At 36.8% G+C, this 24,055-nt stretch overlaps 1 protein-coding gene and 1 long non-coding RNA gene across 3 annotated transcripts in view; both read left to right on the top strand.

Moving 5' to 3' along the window:
- Window positions 1-9,393, top strand: part of LOC125175621 (uncharacterized) — a 42,417-nt gene extending 33,024 nt beyond the window's left edge. Inside the window, exon 5 of the long non-coding RNA XR_007155903.1 lies at window positions 7,473-9,393. This is a non-coding gene — a long non-coding RNA (uncharacterized LOC125175621). The remainder of the gene's footprint in view (window positions 1-7,472) is intronic.
- Window positions 9,394-14,130: 4,737 nt separating this feature from the next.
- The window catches only part of SPATA16 (spermatogenesis associated 16), a 251,744-nt gene continuing 241,819 nt past the window's right edge, over window positions 14,131-24,055 (top strand). For both annotated transcript variants that reach the window (XM_047875541.1, XM_047875540.1), the window contains exon 1: window positions 14,131-14,252. The gene's annotated coding sequence lies outside the window, so the exon portion shown is untranslated. The remainder of the gene's footprint in view (window positions 14,253-24,055) is intronic.

Below are 24,055 nucleotides of genomic sequence, written 5' to 3'. Positions count from 1 at the left end.
CAAACACAAGCTACTTTTGAAAAAAGGAAATTTTTACTAGGTTACAACGTGTTAAGTGAGGTGTCCAAGGGCAGAGAATGACTCATGGCAAGGCTAAGAATAAAACATGAGTTTTACACCCTAGAAAACTTTTATTTAAAATAAAAATTTAAAACCTATGTGTAATTGAAAAATGTTCTCACAAATTTCTAAATGTTTCACCAAAAAGTTCCTCTTCTCTGCCTCTCTCTTTCTCTTTAGATTTAAGGTAAGCACTTGCAAAAATATTGTGCTAATAGGATGGCATTAATCTCAGGGTATAGAAACTTTAAATACAGAGAGCTGAAAGGGGAAAATTAAAGTGAGGAGGGAGAATTAAATGAAGTTAACTTTTATATTTTTTGTAATAGCTGGACTACTCTAATAGGCATTTACGTTAGAGGACATTCTCATACAGTGCAAAGAGCATGCATTCTAAGATCAGAAAATCTGAGTTCAGGGGCACCTGGGTGGCTCAGTTGGTTAAGTGCCTGACTTCGGCTCAAGTCATGATCTCACAGGTTGTGAGTTTGAGCCTCACATCTGGTTCTGTGCTGACAGTTCAGAGCCTGACATGTTCTTCGGATTCTGTATCTCCCTCCCTCTCTACCCCTCCCCCACTCACAGTCTGTCTCTCACTTTCTCAAAAATAAATAAACATTAAAAAAATTTTAAAAAGAAAAGAAAAGAAAATCTGAGTTCAAATGCCTGTTCTGCCCTATGAAACCTGGGTAAATCACTTAGTCCAAGCCTCAAGGTCTTTATCTGTAATTTGGGTTACAATTCCACCCAAAAGAGATATTTTGTAGAAAGAATCCTTTGTAAACTCTAAAGCTTATATAAATATTAAGCCACATTTGGTCCCTAAGATTTTGTCATTTTTTCCTCTAATGCACGAAAGGATAGCAGCTAGCTCTAGGCAAAACTGCAAAACAGACTAAATCATATTTCACCACTCTTCTCTTTTCCATGTTTCACCCTCTTCATTATTTCTTACCCATGTCTGCTGCTACTGTGGAAATACAAATGCCCTCCTTCTATCACCTTCTCTCTTTTCCACATCCACCAAGCTGAGAAAAAGTTATCTATCCATATCTGTATGCACATACCCTTGCATAGGCATGTAAGGATGAGGGCTTTTGGAGGAAGAAAATAAGATCTGCTTCTCCACCTGCTAGCAGTTTATCAGACACCAAAAGACAGTGTCTCCTTCCCATATCCCAGAAAATTTGCTACTGTGATGCAGATCGTGGACCATGTGAACAGAAGACGTTGCAGTAGAATAGGAATTTGAGGGGCGAGTAAATATTTGTGCAGCACTACACACAAAATAAGACACCAACCATTGGCCTAAGCCCTACATCTACTTTCTATTTCATTTTTCTAAACCACTTAAAGGTAATTTCTGGGTACATGGCTTTATTTGTAGGGAAATAATTGACCTTAATAGTGTTCAACACTAGAACCAGTAGGTATTTATAAAACAAAGTTGCCCAATATGAATGGTATCTGTTTTTAAACATGGAGCTCCAAGTAGTGTTGGATAACAGTTCGGTTTTTATTATTTTTATTTTTATGTTTTTTAATGTTTATTCATTTGAAAGAGAGAGACAGAGAGCACAAGCAGAGGAGAGGCAGAGAGAAAAGGAGAGAGAATCTCAAGCAGGCTCCACACTGTCAGTGGAGAGCCCAAGCGGGACTCAATCTCACAAACTATGAGATCATGACCTGAGCTGAAATCAAGAGGCGGTCACTTAACCAACTAAGCCACTGAGGCTCTAAATAACAATTTGAAATTAAAATATAGTTTAATCAGATTTACATTCATAAGTTGAATGATTGCCAAAGTATGTTTTCCTTTGATTGTTCTGGAGACATTCCAAATATATGAAAAAGAAGTTTTTCTGCAATATGCAAAAAATTAAGTGAAACATTGAAAAGTAGCCCACTATAATCTGTGTGACTTGATGCTACGAGATTTAAGCAATTGTAGAGTCACTAGTGTTTTTCTGATTGCCATTTAAAATGCATGTTAGAGCAGCCTGGTTGGCTCAGTCGGTCGAGCATTGACTTCAGCTCAAGTTGTGATCTCACAGTTTTATGAGTTTGAGCCCTATATCAGGCTCACTGTTGTCAGCATGGAGCCCGCCTTTGGATCCTCTGTCCCCTTCTCTCTCTGCTCGTCCCGCATTCATGCTCCATCTCTCAAAAATGAATAAACATTTAATAAATAAATACATAAATAGAATGCATTTTAGTAAGAATAATTACACATTCCAACTAAGATTTCCATACTATTCTTATACCAAAAAATGTAATAGTAGTAGTTACATAGATTCTAGAGGATCCAGTGATTTCTCCCTATTTGATATGTATTATTTCCAAAACCACTTGCTTCTAATATGGAATATGCATAATCTTGATATTAGCGAAACTGTTGCAGAAGTGGACTGTTATTAATATTATATATTTTAATTATTATAAATGTGTTTATTTTTATGTGCCATGTGCAATCATACATTTGTCCAACTCCATAGATTTTAGTAAATAGTTATGCTCATAATTGAAGTTTATATATGATAAAGGACTTTACAAATTACATGTAAACAATTATTATTTGTTTTCTAGCTTTCAATAGTTATCTTGTAAAATCCATTTCCTATTGTCTGTAATACATGCTCCTTCCTTGGGAAAGTGCTACATCTATATTCTCCTCAAATATATTTATGCACTATAAATTCCCACTGACATTATGGTAATTTTCATTTTCATTTTCATGTAATAATCCACAATTTTTCTATAGTCATGTTGTATTTCCACCCTAGCTATTAATTTATTTCTAATGTTACAAATTTCATTAAGAAAGTCTTGGCAAGCACCTATCTTTGCAAACCAAAGTTCTTATGTGGGCGTTTTATTTGAAGATGTTATTTTGCTCTCCATGTCTCTCCATCCTCAACCTTCAATTCTCCATGTCCTTCAATAATCAATTCTTCCTCTGCAGATGTCAGTTTCCTCATCTCCATGGTCCTCAATTCTTCCTCTCTGGTCAGGAGACTTTTGCCATTCATCACACTGCCTGGAACTTCCTAGCCTTAAATCAATTTCATTGCCTCCTTTCTTAGCCTTCACATCACCACTTCTGAGCGCTAATGGAGGAAATCACACAACTGCTCAGATTGACTCCATATTGTTTATGGCTTCCACATCCACTGGGTACTCACACCTGTCTGGTAAACCTTCTGGGTTTCCCTAGGCACCCTCTCTCCCAGTCTCAGATTGGCAATTTCAAATGTTCTCCCTCTCCTCACACCTCTGATCCCATCTCCTGCTCTGTCACTCTCAACACGATGAATCTCCTATTCAGAGAGAGAGAGAGCATTGGGAGCCTCCTTGGTGCTGAGCTCTCCCTTCCCCCATGCCTGGCTGGCCTCTGCTGTGTCCTCGACCCCAGATGTCTGCCCTCCTCAGAGAACTTGCTCTCACACTCAGGCCCTCCCCTTCCTACGTCTTCAAAACCCTTCTTCTGCTAACACCTTCCTCCCCCAAGCACCACTCTCCCAAGTCTCACCCACCTTAAAATAAACTCTCCTGACCTTTCCTATGCTAGTTACTTCCATTTACTCTCCTCCCACACATTTCTCAATTTTCTGCATCTTACCCCACCCACAAACTATTAAAACTTCCCTTGCTGATGATCTCTTTTTACCGATCCAATAAATGCTTCCTAATCCTACGCTTACTTGATATTTTGGCTCCGTGTAACACGTTTTATTGGTCTTTTTTTCCCCCAAATTCTTCCTTTTTTGCATCTTCCATGACACTACACTCTCCTGACTTTCCTTGCCCAGTCTCTTTTTTGGGGCTTCAGTCTCTTTTTCAGTCTCCAGTCCCTTTTGGGGGGCTCATCCCTTTAAGGAGGGTATTGAGGTTCCACCCTCAGCCTCCTTCTCTTCTTATGTTAAAATATTACCCCTGGGTGATTTAATCTACTGCCATGGATTCATTTACCATCCATATGCTGAAAACTTCCAGAATTACACCCCAGTTTTCTCTGCTGAGACTCAGACCCATGTAAACAACTGCTCATTAGGTATTTCCACTGGGACATGCAGTGGAGTCCTACAACTCCCATGGTCAGAGCATAACTCATTAGGTACTCACATGTAGCCTGTTGCAAATCCTCTCCTGGCACTCTGGAAATTTCTCTGGCTTTAGTACATGGCTTCCCAAACTTTTCTGTTTTATTGAGCCAGAGATGTACGCACATATGTACAAATTAAGAGTGATACATATAGAATTTTTTCTGACGTCATTTCACATTAAACACAAAATCCACACAGTTTTTCTTTCTCTATATACCTGAATCTATCAGTTTCTTTCCATGTCCACTGCTGCTTGCCTAATTCACACCACCATCATGCCAGGGTCAATGCTGGTGAGAGAGAAGCTGTAAGCAGAAGGGGGTGTTGAAGTGGGGAGGGCCTGAGTGTGAGAGCAAGTTCTCTGAGGAGGGCAGACATCTGGGGTCCAGAACACAGCGGAGACCAGCCAGCATGTGTGGAGGGAGAGCTCAGCACCAAGGAGACTCTTGAGTCTCTCTCTTTCTGAATAGGAGAGGTCTTGTGTTGAGAGTGACAGATCAGGAGATGGGATCAGAGGTGTGAGGAGAGGGAGAACGTTTGAAATTGCCAATCTGAGAATGGGAGAGAGGGCACCTAGGAAACCCTCTGCTAGATACTGTTACAGCTTCTAGCTCATCTCTCTTCCTTCTGTGTGGTCCTTCCAACATACTACACCCTGTAGCCAGTGATTTTATTAAAGAGATCTCCCTTTTAAATACTTCTGAACGCAACCCACAGTCCCTAGGAATTTCTAAGCTGCTGAGCATGACATCAAGACAATTGCAGTCTGGACCCTGCTCAACCCTGAATCTCACCCCTTGTCACTGCAAGCTCCTTCACTCACTCTGCCAGTCAAACTGAATCCCTTGAAATGCTCCAAAAGTGTCATGCTCTCTTTCCTCTTGAACCTTAGCACATGCAATACCTGTGTCTAGAGTGCCTGTATCTACCTACTCAGCCTGCCCTCCTCCTCTGTATAATCCCTCCTCCTATTTCTTCAGTCTTAATCTGGAGGTTATCACCCACCGAACACCTTTCAGATGCGCTTTCTGCAAGAAGTTACTTTTGCCCACAGTGGTGCCTCCGTATCTCGTGCTTTAGCCCTTTATTAGCATGTATGCTGCATCATGATTCTCTGTTCACTTATTTTGGCAAGCATTACGGCAAGGCCAGAGGAAGTGCTAAGTTAATAATTTTGAGTGAATGAAAAATGAAGTCCACCCACAGCAAGGCGTTTGTTGTACAAGTGTTTATACCTTATACACGATTAATTTCCAAAGAAATACGGAAGAGGAGGCAAAAATCTGTGTCCTCCTTAGATGAATACGTATATCCACTTTAAAACAGAAAATCAAACCATGTGAGAATCTCTCAGCATGAGAGGCAGAGTACATATGGAACCTGGATGTGGTTAAACTGTTGTGCTCAGGCAGGTCAGGAGCTGGGGCATCTATTGCTTGCCATCAGTAATAAGGCCTGTCAACTGGTGGGTAGACAATAGAATGTCAGCAGTCACAATACTGTTGTGGCTCCCGTTATCTAGTTAATAAGCTCTACCTACTAAATATGCATTAGACTAATGGAAGAGAGCGATGCAATAATCTTCTGCACAAATGCATAACCGTCGTTTTTTGCAAGCGGCTGAAGATTAAGAAAATACTGGTGCAGCACCCTGATTAAATGTTACACTTATTTAACACTTACTAAAACTTTTCCACTCTTTATTATTAGTTTTCTTTCTCCGTTTTAAATACAAACTACAAAGTCATTCAATTCCATTCCTGAACCAGACGTAATGCTAATATTTTCTGCTTTAGGTAAAAAGTCTAATCGTTTTTCTTTCATCTTTCCCTTCTTATGGTAACTGATCTTTCCTATCTACAACTCCATGTAGAGTTCTTAGGTCTATTTGGGGATTAGCCTGGTGACTTCTTATGTCAGTACTAAAATGTCACACAGGTTTTTTTTTTGGGTTTTTTTTTTTTTGGTTTTTTTTTAAGTCACAGAAGTGGTATTACAACCTGGGCAAAAAAAGAAAAAGCAACACCTTCCCCACCCCATGCTGCACAGGTACCAAGTGATTACCCACCTCTGTCTTTACAAACTGATGTTCTGTTCTTTGCTAAAATGCCCTACTTGTCCAGCCCAACTTGTCGAGGCAGATTATGCTGTTATCTGCCATTAGATAGAGTTGCCAGACAAAATACAGAAAAACAGGTTAAATTCGAATTTCAGATAAACAACAAATAATTTTAGTGTAAGCATGTTCTATGTCTTATTTGTAATGGATGGGTACTAAAAATTATTCGTTGATTATCTAAAATTCAAATGTAACTGAGCATCTTCTAATTTTGATACATCTAGTAACCTTAGCTGTGAGGGCTGCAGTCAGAAAGAGGCCATCTAAAAAATCACCTATTTCCTCACTAGCCACATCCCACAACCTTCCAACCCCACCTCATCTTTTTGTTACTGTGAAAGTTAGCAACGCAGGGATGCAGCAGGAAAGGACCTAGCAATCCAGGTCCAAGTTTAAGCCCCAACCTCCTCATTTTCCATTGAGGAAACAAAGGCTCAGAGTTCAGGACATACAGTAACGCGATAGTAGAGTTGCAAGGAGTTCTGGTTTTGTTGTTGGTGTTGTTGTTGTTCTTGTTGTTGTTGTTTACAAGCCTTCTACTCTAAAGGTCTTAGACAGTGTTTGTTTTTGTTTTTGTTTTTTAAGAAAAGAGGCATTTTCAGGATACCACTAATAAAATACAGCTGAGCTTGGTTGGAATGGACATGCTTATTGATCCTCTTTCAGAAAGTCTAAAAGTCATATAAATATCCATTTAACTAAAATGCATGCAATATAATGCTAAGCAAAACAGTGGCTAAGCCAGAAATAAGGATATGGGTATGGTGGTACGGCAAGAAGACAGAGGTGCAGAAACTGGAGGTGTCTACATGTCCATGGAAGCAGAGAAGTCCCTGGACACCCTGAGAGTTTCTCCTCAGGACTGTATAGGAGCCTTTATATCCCCATGATGGGCTATATGTGGCACAGCTAATACTTATCAATGTAAAGGTACATTGGAAAACGATCAACATAAAATGATACATGTACATCTGAACACATTCAACTTACTTATGCACCAAGACATAAGTAAGTTCCCTCTGTGGGGGTCCAAGTCTGGGTCTGCTCTTCCCATGAACTCTCACTGTACTCCCCCACAGATATAACTTCCTCTGTATGACATCTATTATGTTTTCCTAAGGTGCAATATAATTTTAATATTGCAAAATCTCAGGCATATGATTCTCAATATCACACTCCTTTGCCCCCAGCTTCCTGAAGGATAGAGTCATCAAAGAAATCAATGGAAATAATACTCTGAGTAGAGAAAGGCTTCATCATGTATGAAACTCAGAACCTGTCTGCTGTCTGTCCTGAAAGAGACCTAAAAATAATAGAAAGCTTTCCTTAAGCAGGAAGAGGGAATTTAGCAAGCAGCCATGTGCTTTGGAACAAGAAGGAATAACAGGTACATTGTGCTGGTGGCTGGAGTGATGTGATGTAGAACAGCATGAGAGAAAGGCAGTGGGCATATTAGAGGGACCCAGTGACAATATAGGCGATGCAGAAAACCTGGCTTGGAACTAACTAGCCAAGCTAGGGAAAAAAATAAAAATAAAAAAGGATTTTGTCTCCTAATAAGTGTAATTCATAAAAAATTAAAGAAGATAGATGGATCATGGGCAAAAAGCCTAGAGATATCTAGGACCGAAACTCAGAATGTGTCTGTAAAGAAAAACAGACATGGTGTGCTGGAGCCAGCTCTTTACTGGCTTCTGGGAGCCAATTGTACACCTCTCTTCCCAGTGCCATGTGCAGTGACCTTGTGGTAGTGGTTTAAAAGAGGCCACTGTAAGGAATATTTATATATGGAAATTGGCACACTGCCAATCAGTGTTTGTGTGTGTGTTTTTGTTTTCCTGAGAGCTGGTTTATAAGCACAGCACTGCCCACTACCTAAAACCCAGCAGAGGAAACATGAGAGGGATGGTATAAGACCAACAGGCTCGGGATGCCTTCAAAGAAGATGGCCTGGGGCCAGAGGATATATTCACTAGGGCAGAGGGAGCAGAACCAGAAGTAGAATTGGAAAGAAGAGTGTGGCATAATTTCCCCAGACCTAGAAGCTCTACCTATCCAAATCTAATTCAGAACAGAAATCTAAGAAGTTTATCACAAATTATGTTGAGGCAGAGAAAAGAGCATGGGAACTTTCAGTAATATGTAGAAACCAATGCTCTGTAAACATGAACATTTTTATTTTTGTTTGCTTCCAGATTTTTCTTTTAAAAAATTCAAATCCTGTGTTTGCTATTCTAAGGACTATTGTTTCTAAACTTTAGCCTTGAGAGCCCCAAATGAAGTATCTGCAGCTGGCGCCGAGAGCAAGAGATGCCGAAACAGGCAAGAAGGATGTAAAGTTAAACTTCACCCATTTCCAAACAGAAACTAATAGCTATTTGACCAAGCAGGGCTATACCTGGAATTTGCAAAATTGGCTCCAGAGGTTCCACGGGGCTCCCACACCCTGTGAAGGCCCCAAATGTAATAATGAGACTTCAGCATGCATCCTCAGGGGTAGCCCCTGAATTTGCTCAACAATATCAAGCCTGCTCATTAATTTGCTTTTCCCGTAACTTCAAGACAAGGACAAAACTTAAACAATCTGTGTTTGCAAGGGAAAGCACATAATTGCTTTTGCACTTTAGCAGAAGGTAATTGCTAAGCCTATTCCAAAGAACAGGAAACACATTTCTTGTATTTTCCTCACCAAAATTTTTGCCAATCATAATAAAGAATTTTGAAGACAATTCAGATGATGAAATTACACTATATGCAAAAGAGAGCATTAATCTCTTTGGCTTTTGTAAGAAATTATGATATTTACTATTACAAATAGAATAGGTATTTTATAAAGGATATGTAAAAGAATGACCAGGGATAATATCAGAAACAAATATATAACATCCATTCATGATAAAAACCCTCAACTAAGTATGTTCAGAAGGAAGATAAAGTCCATATATAAAAAACGCACAACTATTATCATCCTCAATGAGGGAAACTGATATCTTTTCATCTCCAGTCAGGAACAAGACAGGGATGTCCGCTCTCATCACTGTTATTTAACATAGGACTGGAAGTCTTAGCCTTAGCAATCAGACAACAACAACAAAATAAAAGGCATCTAAATCAGCAAGGAAGAAGTAAAATATTCACTATTTTCAGATGACATGATACTATATATAGAAAATCTTAAAGCAAATTCAAGAGTCGCAGGATACAAAATCAATGTACAGATATCTGTTGCATTTCTATACACCAATAATGAAGAAGAGGAAAGAGAAATTAAGGAACCAGTCCCATTTATAATTGCACTAAAAACAATAAACTTCTCTGACATCAGCCATAGCAACTTCTTTCTAGAAACATCTCCTAAGGCAAAGGAAACAAAAGGAAAAATAAATTATTGCTACTACATCAAGATGAAAAGCTGCACCATGAAAGAAATAATCAACAAAACTAAAAGGCAACCTACTGAATGGGAGAAGACACATCTGATAAAGGGTTAGTATCCAAAATATATAAAGAACTTATAAAACTCAACACCCAAAAAACAATCCAATTTAAGAAAATGGGCAGAAGACATGAACAGACATTTTTCCAAAGATGACATACAAATGACCAACAGACACATGAAAGGGTCCTCGTCATCACTTACCATCATGGAAATGCAAATCAAAATTACCATAAGATAATACCTCACATCTGTCAGAATAGCTAAAATCAACAACACAAGAAACAACAGGTGTTGGTGAGGATGTGGATAAAGGGGAACACTCTTGAACTGTTGATGGGAATGCAAACTGGTGCAACCACTCAAAAACAGAATGGAGTTTCCTCAAAAAGTTAAAAAGAGAACTGCCCTACAATCATCAATCATCACACACTTGGGCTGTTTCCATAATTTGGCTATTGTAGATAATGCTGCTATAAACATTGGAGTGCATGTACCCTTTTGAATTAGTATTTTTGTATTCTTTGGATAAATACCTAGCAGTGCAATATATGTATGTGTGTGTGTGTGTGTGTGTGTGTGTGTGTGTATATATATACACACACACACACTCAGCCACAGAAATGAATGAAATTTTGCTATTTGCAACGACATGGATGGAGCTAGAGAGTATTATGCTAAGCAAAATAAGTCAAAGAAAGACAAATACCATGTGATTTCACTAATGTGTGGAATTTAAAAAATAAAACAAATGAACAAAGGGAAAACAGAGAGAGAGAGAGAGAGAGAGAGAGAGAGAGAGAGAGAGAGAGAGCAAACCAAGAAACAGACTCTTAACTACAGAGAACAAACTGATGGTTACCAGAGAGGAGATGGGTAGGGAAATAGGTTAGATAGGTGATGGGGATTAAGGAGTGCACTTGTCGTGATGAGCACTGGGTGATGTATAAAATCACTATACTGTACACCTGAAATTAGTATTATACTGTATGTTATTAACTAACTGGGATTTAAATAAAAACTTAAAAAAAAGAAATAAATATGTGTTATAGTTTTGTGTGTGTTGATTTTTCTACTTTGAGCTCATGTGAAAGTTTTTTTGATGTTCTTTTTCTAAAATACATACTTAAATCATACACACACACACACATACACACACACACACAGAGTTTTAGAGGAGAAAAAAATCTTAGTAATCAATTACTTCAAAGCCTAAATGCTACAGATAAGGAACTGCAGCCAGTTTGCTAATGGAAGAGCTTAAGTCCTGTCTTTTAGTTCTGAATCAGTATTCTTTCTAGGACTATGATACAATGCTTCACTGAAAAAAAATAACCTAATACTTATTGACTGAGGTGTATGAAATATTAAAGTATGTGATATTCAGGTGGAGTGAGGGGAAGCAGGTTAACTGAAAGAAAACACTAAAATGCCCAAGTTATCCTGACTCCTCTATCTTCAGCAACTCAGAGAGCCTTAGGTGATAGTTTCACTTAGGGCCATCTGCAATCTCTAGTAATCATTCCTCCTAACTTCATGCTGAGTGACTGAACAAGTAACCACAATTCGTAACTGCAAGACAAGATGGTCTCTAAAATGGCTTCTACTATAAAACGTTCATTGCTAACTGCATGGTCTCTTTCTTATCCCTATGAGTACTTTCCTATTCACTGGCTCACCAGGTAACTGGTCTTAGAGAATCTGTATTGCATTTGCCTGGTATTTGTAAGAAAATGTCCTACTTTCTTTTGGCACATGAAAGGTCTTTATACACACCAACAGAAAGTGTTTTAACCATATTTCTATGGGGACACTGTTGCCTTAAATTTTTTTGTCCTTAATATTATTTGATGTTTTCTGGAACAACGATCCTTGGCTTATCAAATTTTTGTATCAATTGTTTTGACAACTAAAAGCCAAGTTCAGGAAGAGGTTTCTAATCCAAAATCACTTATTCTATTTTTAGTTTACACTGACCTGTGCTTGGAAATTACTTGTGATTATAAAAAATAAATATTGAGAAAGTGCTGTATACGATTATGTAGGTGTGGCACTGCACAAGTCCAGAAGACGTCATTCATATTATTCATAATGGATGTGGATGATGCCTTCTCTGGAGTTGTGCCATGTACAACTTTCATGGCCATGCATGGTGGCATCATTTGGGGGATTATTTTCCTTATTTAAGGAGTATAAGAGTCCGTCTCATGTAGTTTGCATTCTGCAGCAATTACTTACTCTTTTGCCGAAAGGTTTTACAAACTCTTTCCACGTCTGAAATACATAGGCTTCCATACCTAACAAAATCTGAACTATTTGACCTGTGATGACAGAGGGAAAACTTTTAGCTCAAGATTATTAAAAGTAGAGATCTAAATGGGAAGATACAGGTTCAAATTCCCATTCAGCAAACTGCATAAGTCATTTGTGGAAAAGTAATTTTCTTCAGTTGTATATGAGGGTAGAAGGACCTGACTTACCTCACTCAGTCACTGCAGTGCTGTAAAGAAATTGAAACCAAGCAGCGCTATCCTGCCACCTATGGGAGGGGTGTGGGATTCAACAGATATTTTAAAACTTTGAAGGAATTCATATCACAGCTTTGAGATTTAGCCCAATCATTGACTTAAGGGACTCAAGCAGAGTAGCTGCCTACTCATGGAGAAATCAATGTCAAAACTTGGAAAGACTGGGGGGAAAAAAAACCGTATAAATAAGACATAATAAGAGAAATATATATACATAATAGACATGTATAATCAACTTCACTGGTAACCAGGCAATGCAAATATGAAAATCAAAGGGAAATATTCCTCACCTACCAAATTAACAAAGATGACAAAAACTGCTGTTGGGGAAGTTGAAATGAGACACCATCACAGAGTACTACTAGCAGGATTATAAATTGGCATCATTTTTTAGTAAATCAACATCACAGCAGGACACTGGGCTATTAAAAAGTTAATGCTCTTTGACTTAGAAATTCCACTTATAAGAGTAATCCTAAAGAAATAACCCCAAAAAGCACACCAAAAGATGTGCATGAGGATATGTATTTGCTTGGGAAAATTTGGCAAAAAACAAAAACAATAACAAAAACACTGATACTCCCAATAAAATAAAATCATGGTATATCCACCCACTAGAGTATGTAGAAAATAAATAATATTTTAGTGGAATGTTAAATGGCATGTAAAATGAATGCTATCCAATGTTATGTGAGGAAGACAAAGTAGACTTCCAATTTAAAAGTCATTATATTGAGTGTACTTTGTAAAAGATAGCTATAGTCATTGGCAATATAGAGCAGTAAAATCATGACTGGACTATTTTTGTAAGTTTCAAAAAGAGGCAAAACTAAATCATTGTGTTAAAAAGCCAGGGCAATGATTACCTTTGGGGAAAAAAAACACAGGTAGTGATTAGAAGGGGCTTCTGATGTGGTAGAAATGTTTTACTTCTTTTATTTGGATCGTGCTTACCCTGCTGAGTTCACTTAATGACAATTCATTGAACATACTTGCAGTTTAATTCATTTTTCTGTACGTGTACCATATTTCAATAAAAAGTGATACCTATATGATTTGTTAAGCTATAAGGAAAAGCAAGGGGATGTCATACAATTAGTAACAGTTTTTAGCAGAATGATGCAGTCCTTAGAAGTACATAGGTTTTTTTCAAATGTGTTAATAATATTCTTCCTAAATGTAGAGAAGATAGATACATGGCTGTTCTCCTTAATACATACAATCAGGGTTTGAACTCCTACATATGTATATTTTAGAGTAAAAATACTGTTCTCTAAAAAAGATGTCTGGGCCACCTGGGTGGCTGTCAGTTAAGCAACCAACTTTGGCTCAGGTCATAATCTCACAGCTCACGAGTTTGAGTCCCGCTCTGGGCTCTGTGCTGACAGCTCAGAGCCTGGAGCCTGCTTCAAATTGTGTTTCCCTCTCTCTCTCTGCCCCCCCCCCCCTCTCTCTCTCTCTCTCTCTCTCTCTCTCAAATATAAATAAACATTAAAAAAAATTTTAATGTACAAAACTTTATAAAGTTTATGTATGTATATGATACCTGCATATTTATGTGTTAGAGGCCGAGAAGAGGCACGATCTATTTGTTTCTATCTATTCTTAGCAAAAAGACCACAAAGATACACAATAAGTGTTCTTAGTGTTTCTCTTTAGAATACAGGTAATTTTTACATTATGTACACATTTTGGGATTTTACAAATTATTCTTAAGTATCCAGAAGCAAAAATACAAACTTTTTTTTTTTTTCAAGGTAAAAAAAATCGCGCCTTGTACAGAAATGTCACGGAGAAGCCTGCCAGGTCTCGCGGGTGGAGCACCTTGGGGAGGGGCGGGGCGGAGTCGCGCGGAACGTGACGTTTCAAACCTGCGCGCCCCCCCGCGAGCGCACAGACCGGCGTGGTCTCAGATAGGGACGTTTGGACTCGGGCCTGTGCAGATGCAGCAGCTGGGAGTCCAGAGCTTCGCCCCGCCCCCGCTGTGTTGACCCACAGCTCAATAGGTAGGAAGAAGTTCAAGTGCGCTCAATTAAAACTTTTCACTTTTACTGGCTGGGTAGGAAGGAAGGGTGGTGACCTTCAGGGGAAAGCACAAGTAAATTGTGGAAACCCAGGGCTTCTGGTCTTCCTTCGCACCGAAGAACAAGGAACGTTGCTTGTAGATAACCCTAATAAATAGCCGAGGAATCATTTTTATGCAGGCAGTTGAAAGGTAGGGAGTTCCAGGGGCGCCTGGGTGGCTCAGTCGGTTAAGCGTCCGACTTCAGCTCGGGTCACGATCTCGCGGTCCGTGAGTTCGAGCCCCATGTCGGGCTCTGGGCTGATGGCTCAGAGCCTGGAGCCTGCTTCTGATTCTGTGTCTCCCTCTCTCTCTGCCCCTCCCCCGTTCATGCTCTGTCTCTCTCTGTCTCAAAAATAAATAAACGTTAAAAAAAATTAAAAAAAAAAAAAAAGAAAGGTAGAAAGTTCCAAAGTGTTTCCCTATCCAGTTCACTGACCTGCCGTATCTCATTCCCGCTTGGATGAGAAAGGGAAAGCTAGGATCATATTTGGTTTCTGAGTAATAGATTTTTTTGTTGTTTTGTTTTATCCTACCTTGTATTTCTCAATGAAGTGTATATTTTGAGGACATCTACCTGTAATCACGTGAAAGATGATGACTATTTCACAGTACAGAGTGGTTTTTTTTTGTTTGTTTGTTTTTTAATCATTTGCGGTAAGAGATGTTTGTTGTCTCCTTAACTCATGATGTGACCGTGGACTGAAGATATTGAATGCTACTGAGTAGTAGGCTAGGAGATAATCTGAGCTCTTTTTCTCAGACACAGACCATTGTCTTCCATCCATGTATTCTAACATGCCTGGCATAAAATGTGTTGTTCCATGTATGAGTGAGTGAATCATTGAATCTGTGAATGAACGTCTTTCACAAGGAGCCTACCGTGCAAAGGTGGTTCAGCATGAGCAATGAAAAATAGCTGTCAACCTTGCTTAAACTTTCACATTCCTTGGGGTGCCTGGGTGGCTTTGTTGGTTGAGCGTCTGAATCTTGATTTTGGCCAGGGTCATGATTCCAGGGTAGTGGGATCAAGCCCCATGCGGAGCCTGGCATCACACCTCCCCTCCCTGACCTGGGTGTGGAGCCCACTTGAGATTCTTTCTCTCCTTCTGCCCCTTCTCCCCTGCTGTGCTCTCTCTAAAATAAAAAATAAATAAAGTAAAATTTCACATTCCTTGTTTATGAAGTATTTATAGGTATCAGGAAGGATCTCTGTTTTTAAAACACCAGCTAAGTGTTTGCCATTTTCAGTAAGCCACTAGTTTGAAGTAAATGCATGAAAATTTATTTCTATTGATAATTTAACATTTTATGATTAAATTTAGTGTGCTAATAATGTTATTATGCACACCAAAGGGCTTTGGATCTTTCGCATTTCACCAGTTAGACCTTGGATGCCATTCAGGTGCTCTTTTAAATATTATTGCAGGCTGGATGTACTGCTTTCCTCCAAATGGAAAAATTAATTTGATTAGGACCCAATAATAATATTTTACAGGGTTATGTTTTCGTTTTTGTTTTTTCATGTGTGGCAAGAGCTCAAATATCTTTATAAAGTGAAAGGTAAGAGAGAAGAGAAAAAGATTGTACTGGAAGGAAGAAATGGGCCAGAATCCTTCAAACTGCCTAACTCTATACACATTCTGTAGTTTTCTTCATTGGCCTGATTTGAATAAAGAATGGAATATTGATTCTGATGGGGGATAAAGGGACTCAGCTGAAGGCAAGATTATGTTGTGTAGTGTTTCACAGAAGTTTAAAAGAGTTTTAAACCTCTTTTTCAAGTGCATAGAACCAACCTAAGTTGGTGAGTTGCCATGGTGTGCAACACAAGTACATAATCAAGACAGAACAGATTTTTTTTGTTCCCAAAGTGGACTTTTCATTTAAGTACCTGTTCAACCCTGCTCAGTCTGTTACTCATCAGTGTTATTATAACCAAATGGCTAAAACTTCCAGTCTGGTCATTTTTAAAGATATTTCCAAAGAGAAATAATTTTAAAAGACACTCAGGAAAAACACCTTTTTTTTTTTTTTTTTTTTTTTTTTTTGCCACTGTTCAGAATGAACTGCTTGTAAAAGAAACTGCCCTAAATGCATAAAGTTATTCATCTTCTGAACAGTGAAACTGACACATTGGACATTGATTACAACTTAAAAGAAAACAACAAATGAACATGAATCCTAATCAGGAGATATAGAACCTTCAACTGATCTCTAGTCATAAACCCACAGTTTATTCCTTACTGCAGGAGAATATTTTCAAATTAAGACACAATGACTAAAACCACATCTCTCTACTAAAACCACATCTCTCTACTAAAACAACATTCTCTCTAGAATTTGACTGCAATTTCTGTCTTTTATGTGACACATCAGTTGAAAATAGATAAATAGGTGCCCCAATAAAGGTAGGCTATGGTAACAAAAGCCATACAAACACCATATGCTCAAGGGTTTTTAAACCCTTTTATATCCGGGAGCCCAGAATATTGTCTCTTTACTCGGGTAAAATATACTGAGTCATCTTCCTGGAAAGTAACATTCAAGTTATTACATTTTGCACCTATGAAGAGCCTTTTTGAATTTTTTCAGGGATGTTAATAAAATAAAATACTACAGCAGTCTAGCTTAAAGATCACTGAAGGAGAGACTATAACTTATCACAGCTCTGGCTAAATTTAAAAATATACATGATAAATGAGCATGATCCAGGTGTCCAATATAAAGAACATTTTCCTAATTATCCAATTTTTTAAAATATCTGAGCAATAACAGCAATAATAAAAATGGCAATAACAATATTATAATAGTTAACATTTATTGAGCACCTACTATTATCAGGTAACCTTCTTCTATTAATCTTCTCAACAACCACATGAGGCAGATATTATCATTAACACCATTTTGTAAATGAGGAAACTGAGGACCCAATGGCCATGATTGTTATCAACATCATCCTAAATTATATGATGGGAAAAACTGCTGTAAAATAAACATGATAGCAAAGATTCAGCTTTACCTCTACTACTTTTTAGAAAGGCTTGGGCATAAATTTATTTACCACTGCATGATGTGATATACACTTAGTATGAAATATCTTAGAGTCGTGTATTTGAACCACCAGTATTTCACAATTTTAGGCAATTTTGAAAGGTAATTGAACTGATTTGACACAGGATATGTATTAGAATGTGTCCCTTTAACCTTGATGAGTAGAAGCTGAAATCACATTGCAACCTAGAATTGCATGACAAGTAGAAAATTGATTTAAATAGAATAGTTCTAAGTAAATAGTTTTAAATAGTTTTTAAGTAGATCATTTTAAATAAAATGTTTCAGGAAGACTAATATAATTACTAACAGAAATAAAAATCACTAATAGAAATCAGAGCTTTTGATTTCAATTTCTTTTCACAGGTGAATTAGTTCTTCTATCTGGCTATTTACTTAAGTTAAATAAAAGTTAAATCTTAATAAATAATAAAACATTGATTATTAAATAATCTCATTGACACATTGCTGTTTATTAAGGTAAATAAGATTTGTTTATTTAAGATTTACTTAAATAAGTTGTGCATGTGCCTTTCAAGAGAAACATTGATATATGGAACCAAAATTTAGAAACTAAGATTAAATTTCTTCAACAGAGGAAGGGCACTTGTATTCCCTTCAACAGAGGAAGGGAATTGTACCAACTCTGTTTGAGTTGGTGTTTTTTAAATGTGTTTGAAAATATGGACTTGAAAATGCTGGTCTTACTTTACTTTAGGCACCTTTAGTTGTTACTTATTAGGATGATAGCTCCACATGTTAGTTGAAAAGTTACTGGCACTCAACCTGGGCCTGTATTTCTTCGCTACAATAACTTTCCTTAGGAAATTCCACATTGTGGGTGTTCATCTGATTTCACATGCATGAATGCTTCAATGCTTTCCCACTAGTTAGCACTTAAATTCCTATTAGCCAGCATAACTCAAGCAGAAGAATTCAATGATGTCTTTAAAGATCACCTAAGTTATAGCTTGAGAAGACATTGTATTGTCACCCCCTTCCAAAAAAAAGTGCATTTAAATTGTTAAAAATCAGCTCAATTTTGCTAACATGAAGGTGTAAGGAATAAAAACCATGACATAATAACTACTTCACATCCCTGTAGAGCAGACATTTGGAAACCTAAATTTTAATTGTAGGGGAAAAAAAGGGGATTGCAATAGCCCATGGCCTCCACAGTCAGCTCTCAGTATATTCCTAGGCTGAACATACCTAGACTTTACTCTTGGAAGGTAAGGGTGTGTGTGTGTGTGTGTGTGTGTGTGTGTGTGTGTGTGTGTGTTTTGAGAGTCCACAGAATACTGCTCAGAGAAGGAGAATGCTAGAGGAAGGAACACATAGAAAGCATCTAAATCTCCTTAGGTACTAGGGGCAAGGCTTAATTAAAGATTCTCAAAAGTTCAGATCTCAGTTAATGTCCCCATATTTTATATTAACTAATGTAATTAACAGTGAAGGGAACATTATGTTAAACATGAGGGTCATTACCAGCCTAAGGGACAAGATTTTATATACATTAAAAATGATACTATTTATGAAATTAAACATTTCAACCTATATACAGAATCCCTTCAGATGTTGCCCATACATTCATTGACAAATTCCATAAATGTAGAAAAGTAGAGATAATCTGAAGTTCATAGAAGCTTTATCTTTTCATGCAGTTGCCATTTTCCCCCTTTTCTCCCAGAAATTCTATCTTCCATGGACCTTGTTACTTTGTTGTTACAGAATCTGTTCAACTACTACCCATGCTAACCTGGTCATCTGTCTTTGTTCTCATCTTCCAATGGCAGATGATTACCTCCGTTTTCCACTCATTTTTCCATCTCCCTAATTCTCAATTTTTTTTTATTCTCTCAGATCTTTATTATCTATAATATGCTGTCAGGAATAGTGGGATAGAATTGGGGGTGGGGAGGAGAGAGCTATAATTTGAAAAAATCTCCCTTCTGTCCTCAGTATTGAGACATCCTTCACACCTTTTCCTTAGGATTGAGTATTGACTGAAGTAAGGTTGGTCCTGAGGTCATTGATCTGGTCGTAAGGTCATCATACTTACCAATTAATATATCAAACAGTTGTAAGGAGATTGGTCATAAGTGAGGAAGCACAGAGGGATTTTTTTTCTTTCATCGTAACTAAACTTTAAAAAATTATGATGATGACAGCAAACAACTTCTGCATATCCCATGCAGTTTGTGAAACTTCAAGCTGTCCTGGTCTGTCATTTTCTTAATGCAAACCTTTTATTGATGTATAAAATATTTAGTAAAGTATACAAATTGTAAATGTACAGTGTGATATAGATCAATAGATTGATGAATGGATGGATAGATAGATAATAAATGGTGATATCAGTAAGCCCAGGAACACCCTCCTGGCCCATTTCACTTACTACCCACCCTCTCAATAGTAACCATTTTTCTGACTTCTAACACCACAAATTAATTTTGACCCTTTTAAAAATAAATTATACAGCGTATATTCTTTTGTATCCCTCAACATTTTACTTGTGAGATTCTTTCATGTGATTGCTTGTATTTGTAGTTCATTTATTCTAGTGCCATATAATATTTTTTCATTATATAAATATTCTACGATTTATATCTCTTTTCTAGTGTTGATCGACGTTAGAATATTTTTAATGTTTTATTGCTATGGATAGTGCTACTGAGAACATTCTTGTCCATGTGTATTTTTTATCATAAGTATGCATTTGTGCCAGGCTTATGGGAGAAAAAAAATTTACCCAGACATAGGGTATAGGAGAAACTCGGTGCTGCCAGTTTTCCAAAGTGGTTATACAAATTTGCATTCATATAAACTGTATGTAATAGTTCCAGTTACACAATATAATTTCCAACACTTGGTATTGTCTATCTTTTTTATTTTAATCATTCTGGTGGATTTGTGGTTGCATCTAATCTGGGATTTCAATTTACATTCCTTGGATATTTAATGAAGTTGGCAACTTTTTGATAAGTTTATTAGTCATTTGGAAATCCTTGTTTGTGACACATCTACTAAAATTTTTGGTCCATTTCTCTACTGGATTTTCAGCCTTTTTCATGCTACATTTCATAAGTAATGTTATTACTTATAACCTACTCGAATTCATTAATTTTTGTGTCCTGCCTAAGATATTTTTGCTTACTCCAAAGTCATGAAAATATTTTATGTTTTTTTTCTAAGAACTTGGCTTTTATGTTTAGTTTTTCAATGTATTTGGAATTAATTTTTGTGTATTATGTAATGTAGGAGTCAAATTTATTTTTTCCATTGGACTTAGCCAAGTACCATTAATTTAAAAGACCATAATTTTCCTCCTTTCATGGCAGGGTCACTCACCTCATAAATTAACTGGTCATTTATGTGTGGGTCTATTTCTGAGCTTTTTATTCTTTTCAAATGGCCTAATTATTTACGTTTGCATCAAAACCATCATGCTTTAATTATTGTAGCTTTGTAATAATTCTCAATTATTTGCTTAAATTCTACAGCTTTGTTTTTCAGGTTTATCTTGGCTATTCTTATTTCCATATAAAATGTGAAGTTTGTTGTGGCTTGACTTACAATTAAGCTATGTTCAATTTTGGTAAAGGTTTCAGGTACATTTGTAAAAGAATGCACATTCTGATGTTCTTTGATGCAGGATTCTACATGTATCAATTAGGTCCAGTTCATTACTTGTGTTACTCAGAACTTCTGTGTCCTTAAAAGTTTTTTTTTTCCTTTCCTTTTCTTTTTTCTTTTTCTTTTTTTTAGGATGAGGGGTTCTGAAAATCAATCAGCTATTGGGAAAGTTCTGTTAAATTTTTTACTATGATTGGAGATGTGTTAATTTGTCCTCTTATTTTCTGTGAATTTTTTGCTTTATGTATTTTAAAGCCATGTTATTGACTGAATACAGATTTAGAATTATACTATACTAGTTATTATACTATACTAATTATACCAGTATAATTATTGTTTAAAATGTCCTTCTATATCAGTTAAGCTACAGTCAGAAAACAGAAACTACATTAAAAAGATTTACTACAAAGAATTGTTAACTGAATTAAAAAGTGACTAGCTACTAAAAAGAGCAGAAAGAGAACTCCAAGGATTATAGAGTTAGGGCCTGAAGCAAGCAGACTACTCCTCTTAGAGCTGAAAGTAAACAAAAAAGGAATGTGGAATCTTAGAGGAGGTTCTGCAAGGCTAAGATTCAAACCTCTGAGAGAGGATGTACCTGCCCTTGGAACTCACTGCCCACAAATAGTAACTGAAATGAGACTCCCTTACCTGGCAACTGGAAGAAAAGTGAGGATGTGATGAGGAAACTTGCCAAAAAAGACCCCTTTTGTGAGGGCCACAACAGCAGAGATAAATGCTGCCTGGACTCTTACAAAATGCTGGCTTAGATCCACAAGCTACTGGTTGAAACAGAACACTAGAAGGAAAAGTCCTTTCTTTTCCTTGCAACTTTGCAGTGTTTCTCTAGTACCCTCTATTGGTGGCCAGCTGGAAAAAGAGAAATGTGGTATGCAGAATTCAGTTCTAGTAAAAATGGGTGAAGGATACTTTTGGAGTTGAAAGACAGTAAATAAATAACTACCACACCTTGTTTATGTCTAGTAATGCTCCTTACTATAAAGTCTACTTAGTCTGATAAGAGTTAGACTCATCACATTATCCTGGTTGATATTTGCATGCTGTGTCCTTGTGCATAGTTCTATTCTTAACCTTCCTATGTTCTTGTATTTAGGGTATATCTATCATAAGCAGAATATAGCTGGGGTTCATATTTTTTCCAGTGTGATAACCTTAGACTCTTAATTAGAATGTTTAATATTTTTAAATCTGATGTAATTGCTGGTACATGTTGGTTTCTATCTACCATATTGTTACCTGGTTTTTATTTGACCCTTTTTCTTTCATTTCTTGCCTTTATTTTTGGATGAATCAAAAATGTTTAGTTTTTTCTTAATTAATTTGTTAGTTATACATTCTTTTACTATTCTTCGACATTGGCCCCCCAAATTAGAATATGAACCCTTTACTTATTATAATCTAATGGAAATGATTTTTTACCAAATTCCTACTAATTTTAGAACACTAGAATTCTTTAATTCCATTTACTTTTTCTCATCTTTTGTATCATCATTGCCATTCTTTTAATTCTACATATATTTTAAACTTGGTTGAAACATTTCTGTTATTGTTTTATACAGCCAGTTGACAATCAATATTCATTTTTATGTGTATATGGCCATATATTTAATTCTGCAGTTATTCCTCATTCCTTACTGCAATTCTTCCTTGCTTCCTCTTCATTCTCACTCTGATCCTTCTGGGGTTCCGACTACACTTCTGTTAGATTTTTTCACTGTATTCCACATTTCTCTGAAGTTCCTTTATATTTTTCATCACTCCACTTTTCTGCTTAAATTCAGATATTTTCTACTGTTCCCTGAATTTACTAATCCCCTCTCTTCTGCATCTAAAAATCAGTTTGTGTAATCTATCTAATGACTTAATCTCAGAAAGTGTATTTCTCAGTTCTAGAATTTTTATTTGATCATTTTTTACAGATTTGAATACTCTAATAAAATTCCTTATTTTTCACCCCCTATTGTTTTGATATTCAAAAAATTAGAGTTATTTTAAATTCTTTAACTGACTCAATATCATGTTTATCTATGGGTGCATTTCTGTTGTCAACTTTTGGCTTCTTGGTTATGTTATCTTGGGGAGTCTGGAGAGCATACTTAATAATTTTTATTAAAGACTGTATATTATGTATAGAATATTATAGAGGATTCAGATGTATCTTCCTCTGTAATGAACTCATCCCTCTCTTCACTAGACAGATAACATGGAATTTCATCATAATTTAATCATAAACAGTTCCAGGTTGAGGCCGGGTTGCAACCCTGGAAAGAGTCTACCTCTGTCTCTGGTTCAAGGCCCTTCCTCCTGCAGGTCCCTGTCACAAGACTGCCAGAGTTTGCATTGGCTTGCAGTCTTTCCATGTAGGTCTTTAGCATTCTGCCTCATTAAGCCCTAGAAAATGGCATTTTTTGAGGTGGTAAACAACTCTGTGTGGTTTTTTTTTTTATCACCCAAGGGTGCTTCTTCCTCAGCTGTGATGCTGAGATTCTTAGTTCCCTCCCTATGCCCAAGTAGCAAATGCCCCTAGGATGAAAATGGCTGTATACTCTCTCCATTTCTCATTGCCTCCCCAGCGCCCTAGTACACTCAACAGATGATTTGGTATTTTATCCTGCTTTTCTGTTTTTTCTCAACAACTGTTCTGATCTGCTGCAAACTACTTTTCTTCACCCCTAGCAGCTGACATGTAACCACATAGTTTGAATGATATATTTTGGCAGATTCAGATTGAAAAAATTACTAATTTATAAAGTATGGCTTTGTGTTAAGTTTGATACACATCAAAACTTCTTTCTAAGCAGTTCTTTGACTTCATGGTTCTCGTTTTCTAAGATTAATTAGGAAAATACTAGTGGATAATTAATATACAATCAGTTTTCAAATATTTCTCAATTCCATAAACCTGTAAATCTTCATTAAGTGTAATTGAAACCTGATTGAACAAGTAAAAAATGCATTTATAAACTATTTTGATATCTCCTCTGTCTTAATTCTAAAATTAATTTCTCCCTCAGACAAATGCATTTCTGCAAAAAT

Source organism: Prionailurus viverrinus, chromosome C2, assembly GCF_022837055.1.
Source record: "Prionailurus viverrinus isolate Anna chromosome C2, UM_Priviv_1.0, whole genome shotgun sequence".
In the NCBI taxonomy this organism is placed as follows: Eukaryota; Metazoa; Chordata; class Mammalia; order Carnivora; family Felidae; genus Prionailurus; species Prionailurus viverrinus.
The sequence above is the reverse complement of the archived record's forward strand: the minus strand, read 5'-3'. Positions and strand labels throughout refer to the sequence as shown.